We start from the raw sequence: 7,003 nt of genomic DNA, 5'->3' as shown, positions 1-7,003 counted from the left end.
GGACCTGCAGAAACCATTCTAGCCTTAGAAAAGGAAAAGTTTCCTGGATATTTTTCATTACAGCAAGTGCCTAAGAAGCCCTCAGCAATGCCAAAGTCCAAAACAACAGCAGCAGAGGGAGATTAAAAGAACTGCAGGGATGGTTTCTTGAGCACAAGGTGGGCTCCCCAAAGCCAGACCTTCATCCACAGCACTCAGAAGGTAGAAAAACAAGGATATGACAAAGCCTTAACTGGGGAACTGGTTACCAAGTGTTTATAGGGAAAGAACAGGATCTGGAAAACAGGACCTGGAAGGTGAGAGAAGGAAATAGAGTGGCAGCAGAGGCATCTTGAAATTCCTCTCATGAAGAAACAGCTTTCCATGTCAGCTGGGGGGATATTTAGAAGTAATGGGGGGAAATTGCAGCAAGAGGAGACTTCTTTACAGCACTAAAGTGCTGGGACAAATTCACTACAGAAACTGAGAAATCTCTACCAGCAGCTCCTTGCAAAGAGGTCAGGCATCCACCCATCACAGCAAAGCCAGGCCCAGGGAACTGGGCCAGGCAACTTCTCCAAGTCGATCCCAGTCATATTTTCCAACACTTGCCCAAAATGTCATTGTGCATTAACACAGAAAAGGCTTTCCCTCAGTTTATCAGGCCTTGGGACACCTCAGATTGAGATGTAAACCCAGTTTGTAGCACTTTGCTGTGCTCAGACTCTCCCCCCTACCATTGAGCCCCCTGAGATGTAGCTATGCTGAGCAACCAACAACTTGTCCAAGCCATGGGGTTATTTCACAGCCTGTTTTAAGCAGCAGGAAGGAGAAAAAAAAGGAAGACAAAAAGGAGGCTGGCTTTGCTGCTCTCCTGGAAAATGCAGCCTGGCAACCTCCACGCAAAAAAACATAAAGGGCACAGACAGCATCTTGCAAATGGGGGGCTCATGAGCCTCTCGGAAGGGCTGGTGGGGAGTAGCTCTTTTTACATATCTCATCCCTGCTGTGCACTGTTTTCCTCCACACAGATAGCACAATCTCTGTGTTCTCAAATTCCTAAGAAATTGCCCAAAAAACAGGCTGGGAAGAGAGCATTTCTGGCTGCCAAACCCAGCTTAGGTGAGCTATCTTTAAAAGGGCTGGTCCAAGACCAGACCTGTGTATAAAAAAATAAGACTCACAAATAAAATAGCTCCAAACCTTTCAAAGGCCAATATTCACTGAGCATGTTCAGCCTTTTTCTTAATATTGTTTGTTTTTTAAACAGGTAACAGCAGCACTGTATACTTCCCTGGTGATAGGCTGCTTTGCAGGAATATGTGTTGTCTCCTAAGCTGTTTTCTTTACAGAAAAAAAAAAGAATATTTGCACAGTATTACACCTGTTATCTCATGACATTTGTATGATGAGCTCCAGGGGCAAAGTCAAAGCTCAGGTGCTCAAGATACCTCCCCAACAAAAACTATTGCACAGCAAATTATCACAGAATACATCCCACCTACCTCATAGACACGTGCCACAGGGAAGCAGGGGGAAGAGGCACATGTTTTGGGAATGATAAGAGCTCCTTGGATGATCCATGATCCCACACAGTGCAGGGGGACAAGTCAGGGTGAGCCAGTACAGGCAGTGCCCTCACAACCATGGTCTCTCCAGAAGCATTTGAGGCTTCCCTGCTCCATACTGTTCCTACCCATCTGACAGAGACTGGAGGGAAGGCTCCCTCTGCACAAAAGCATGGATTTTAGCAGGAAGAGAGCCTGCACACATCTGAAAGCACACAAATTAGAATAGCACTGAGGAAGGACCCATCAAGCACACCTGAACAAAGAAAAAAACTCTTTCGTGGTTGTATTCACCTGTAATTTCTCTAATAAAGCTTGAAATAAAATTTGGAGGACAGCAAAGGCAGAAGGTTAAAAAACAAGGGTGAATCTCTCCATTCAGGGATTTGGGAGACTCTTAAGTGCCACCAGTACAATTTTGTGGGAACTGCTTACGTCCCTTCAGTTTTTCTCTTGGAGAGAAGGATTGATGCAGCTTGTTGGCAGAGTCAGTTCTTCCCCTACCACTGCAATGGCAAAAAGGGAGGTGGCAAAGATGCTGGGGGGGGGGGCATGATAGGTAGGCTTTGCAGTTGAAGGTCACTTAGAGGGGAAGAAAGTAATAGAGGAGAAAAAACCTTAATTAAATTCAGTCAGATGATGCATCCCTTTATCATGTACAGACTCGTACGCTCCGGAGCCTGCAAACCCCTTCTCCGTGGCCCTGGAAACCTTCCTTCACCACTCAAAGCCAAGCCCTCCAGCAGCAAAAACCAAGGGGCTGGGGCCAAACCAAGAACTGGTTTGATGGAGCTGTTTTCCCCTTCTTGGATCACAAGCCCAGTCCTGCCTCAGCTCACAGCTGAGCTGACACGGTCAGTTCTCTGAAGGACAGAGAGTAAAGCAAGGGAACAAGAAGGGCTCGACAAAGAAAAGAGCGATGAGTGTTCCGAGGGAACGCTTTATGGAGCAGAGGGAGGGACGGACAGGAGGATAGTTTGGAGGCAGAGCTCTGAGAAGAACCTGCCAGGCAGGATGGCAGCCTCGAGGGACACACACGGCTACCCCAGCTGGGCTTCGAGCTGGCAGTTGGGAGGCAAGTCTGAAAAGAGGAAACAACAGCACATCTCCCCATGAAAGAAAGCCTGGAAGCCTTGGTTTTGTGGTGCAGTTGGTGGGCCAGGCCGGGCACTCCGTGAACAGCAAGAGCTTTCTTTGCTGTCACCTTTATCCTGGGAGGAATCATCATCCATATGCAATTTTTGGAGTCGGGCTGGCAGTTGGGAGGCAGATCTGAAAAAAGAAAACAATTGGCCTTTCCCCAGTGAAGAAACACTGGAAGCTTCGGCTTTCTGGTGTACTTGGTGAGTCAGTCTGGGCTCTCTATCAGTAGCAAGAGCTTTCCGTTCTGTTATCTTTGGTATGGGAGGAATCTTCACCTGTTTGCAATTTTGGGAGTTGGGCTGGCAGTTGGGAGGCAGGTCTGAAAACAGGAAAGAACAGCCCTCACTCTGGTAAGGAAAGCCTGGCAGGTTTGACTTTGTGGTGCAGTTGGTGGGCCACGCTGGGTAGTCCATGAACAGCAAGAACTTTCTATTCAGGTAACTTTGTTCTGGTAGGAGTCTTTGTCTGTTTGCAGTTTTGGGATTTGGGCTGGCAATTGGGAGGCAGGTGTGAAAACAGGAAACTGTCGCTGGGTATCTGTTGAAGGTCTTGGTCCTAGGGGGGGGAGAAGGACAGATGACACACATGAGGATGGTGAGACAAAGAGATGTCTGCCTGCTCAGCGCAGCAGGCAGCCTTTTATTAGGTTCTCCCACTTCTACTTTCCCACACACACAGCACAAACACATTTCCACAAAAACACTGAGGAATGCCACACCTGCACTTCAGCCACACAGCTCAAGGCTGTGTCCATGGGCACTATCTAATTAGCTCCACTGCTCCCATGGAAAACGGCCCAACACTTTGTAACATTCCAAACCCCTCAAACTTCAGTTGTGGGGCTGTGTCTTCACCCCACAGCTCGAGAAGTTGTCAAGGTACTACTTAATGACACTATCCCCAAGTTTGGATTACCTGACATCATCTCCTCGGACAGAGGGACCACATTTTGTAACTAGCATAATACAAAGAATTAACAGCATTCTGCAAATCAAGTGGCAATTACACACTCCATATCGACCACGTGCGAGTGGTCAGGTGGAGAAAATGAATCATTTGATAAAACAGCAATTGGCAAAAAATCTGTCAAGAAGTAAACCTACATTGGTACCAAGCTTTACCTCTGGCCTTATTGTGAATAAGGGTCAAACCTAAGACTAAAGAAAGGCTGTGCCCTTTTGAAATGTTATATGGAAGACCCTATGAGAATTATTATCAAGGAGAAGAATCTCATACAAGTTGGAGAAGGATATGTACAGGAATACCTGATCTCATTAAGTGAACAATTGTCAAAAATTAACAAACAAGTAATGAGTACTCGCTCAAGGGGAATAGACCAGCCCTTACATAACATTTCCCCTGGGGAGTGGGTGTATGTTAAAACTTTTTCAGACCAACCACTAGAAGAGAAGTGGAAAGGACCATACCAGGTGCTTCTGACAACCTACACAGCAATCAAAATTAAAGAACAGCCCACCTGGATTCATTATTCATGAGTGAAGAAGGCACCTCGAGAAACATGGACGTCAGAACCTATAGGACCAACCACCCTCAGGTTTACTCAACACTAGCCGCTGGAACTCTGATAAGTATAGTAACTCTGGCTCAAGCCATTACCTTAGACTGGCCATGGTCTAGAGCTTATATTAGATATTCTGGTATGTCTGGAAAAAAACATTTCTAATTTAAACCTGGCCACTGTAGTCATGCACAAAAATAGACCATATTTTGATTGGGAAAAAAAAAATGGGCTTAGTACCTTAACTAGAATAAGTGGGAAAACACGGATAAGATGTAGAAGAATTAACATGCCTGACAATGAGAAACAAATATCCCAGACACAAATCACTGTAAGAGAATCTATAAAAGGAAACCTGATTGGTAAGTCCATCTGTATGTCTGATCAATGCTGACACAACTTTACCATAGATACACCAGTTTCTGTAATATGTCTTGAGCTACTCTGAAAGGAGACAAAGCAGTATCAAAGAAATTTATAATAGACACCACAACAACAGCAACAACACAGACTCCCACTCCTTCATCACATACACCCTCAGAATGTACAAAAAGAAATCATAATCTTTCCCTTGTAGGACCTTATGTAATTAAACAATCTAATGAGCAGAAGTTACTCTTGGACCCTACATATTCTCCGAAAAAGGTCCAAGTAAAAATACAAACAAATATATCCTCTATAAAAGAGGATTACCAACCCTTCATTCTCCAAAGTCTTAAAAGATGGAGTGCTTAGTTAAAAACTAGATCCCATCATGAAAGAGCCCAGAGAGATCTAATGGGATGGTTTGGATCAGGGCTAAGAGTATTAAATTCAATAGATCAAGAAATGTTAATTAATAAACTCAGCACTGTAACCTCTGATTTGGGAAAACTGGAGGTACCACTAAGATCATCATTAATGACTATAGCTGAAACACAATCTCTTACTACAAATTTAATGATCTTGTTAACTGAACACACATCTAAAAATTTTCAGGTTGTGACTAATGTCTTTAAAAAATTACAAAAAATGTTTCAGTAGCAATACAGTGTATCCAAACTCAGCAATGGATACAATCTGTATCTGCAGGAATTATAAGAGAAGGAACATCAAGAATTTTACCTCAAGAGATAGGAGAGATCATATCCAGACAAGACACCACAAGCAAATTTGAAAAAGAACATCAGGCATGGTGGCAGTTAGTAAACTTCACATGTAACAAAGGGCAGGAGCAGATAGAGGCATATGTTCTTACCATCCGTGAGGCAAAAGAACAGACCATATTTCCTGTCTTAGCATTAGGAGCAATACACTGGGACATTGTAATTAGACCTATAGAGCATAATGTCTGGGCAAGCTATGACAAGGACATGGGGAGGTGGCAAACTGTCAACACGAAGGCCTGTATACCTAAAAAAGAACTAGGATATATGTGTGAAAATGCTATAATAGAGAAGGAGGATTTATGTTCAGATACAGAAGACAGTGTATGTACATTTGAAATGTTCCCAAATACACAGACAGAATCCCAAGTGTATTATATGAGTAAGAGATGTGCCTGCATCAGGACACCTTGCATAAGTATAACAACTGATAATTGTAAAGAATTAACTAATGGTACTAACTTCTGTGTTTGCAATTTTACTAAAATAATAGGATGTGACTTTAGTAGTTTAGGTACACTACTCCTGTGACCACCATGCAATTGATCTCGGATAAATATATGTTATATCATGAGGTGCCTAAACTACAAATAGGCATGGACATTAATATCCTCCAGAAAATGCTCTATCATCCTGACATTGAACAAATGATGGAAAAAGTAAATGCTACTTAAATGCTATTTAACTTCCTGATTCATCCGATCTTGATTTTGATGCTGGCAACTCTCCTCCTTACCATGGTCAAACTATAGATGTGGTGGGAAATAAAGACTATAGCACAACAAGTACATGTGCTCTAGACCGTACAGAAGTGATGCAAAAGAATTTGCATTAGTTAAAAGAAAAGGGGGGAATTGAAATAGAAATTAAAATGAAATAAAATTTTGCTATGTTAATTTAGCTATGTAAGTGTGACTTTGCAAAATGTAAAACTGCTTAAAAAGTTTCTGCCCAAACTGTGGGCAATTAAGATAAAAATAGCTTAGGGAACAGGGAAGGCTTTTTAGCATGTAGAGAGGGGTGGAGAACCTAAAACTGTTTGAAATGATAAAACTTTATGTAACTACTCTATAATACTAAGAATAGGAGGTAAAACTAAGTGTCTATTTAGATAAGACAGACTGCAAAAAGAATGTGTGTATAGATAATTTTAAAACTTGCTATGTTCAAACTGTACAAAAACCTAAGGTATTCCTTTGCTCAGTGGAGTGCACTGGGGAAAACACCTGCCCCTTTGCATTTCCCAGCTGTAATAAAAGTGCTTTTCAGATTGTTCAAAGGTTTCTTTGAATCAGCAGCGCTGTCATGAGTCATGCTTTCAATAACTGGAACAGAAAAGAATGGAGCCAAGGTCAGAGACTAAACCTCTGGTGACCCAAGAAGCCCCTCCTGCCAGGGCCATCCCACCCAACTCTTGCCATGGACAGGAGGGAGCAGGGCCCAACAGGATCAGTTGGGAGGTGCTGGCCACCAAAACCCCCCCGTGCCCCTGAAATCCCTCTCTGCTCTGCCCAAGCCATTCCTCATCCGTGCAGGGAGCAGAGCCCTCCACAGCCGGGACAGGATTGCAGCTCCCTGCCCAGGGTCTGTGCTCCCCTCACCAGCCCCACTGCCCTCACTCACCGTCAATGACGATCTGCAGCTCTTCC

Source organism: Manacus vitellinus, unplaced genomic scaffold, assembly GCF_001715985.3.
Source record: "Manacus vitellinus isolate BGI_N305 unplaced genomic scaffold, ASM171598v3 scaffold_20_pilon, whole genome shotgun sequence".
Taxonomy (NCBI): domain Eukaryota; kingdom Metazoa; phylum Chordata; class Aves; order Passeriformes; family Pipridae; genus Manacus; species Manacus vitellinus.
The sequence above is the reverse complement of the archived record's forward strand: the minus strand, read 5'-3'. Positions refer to the sequence as shown.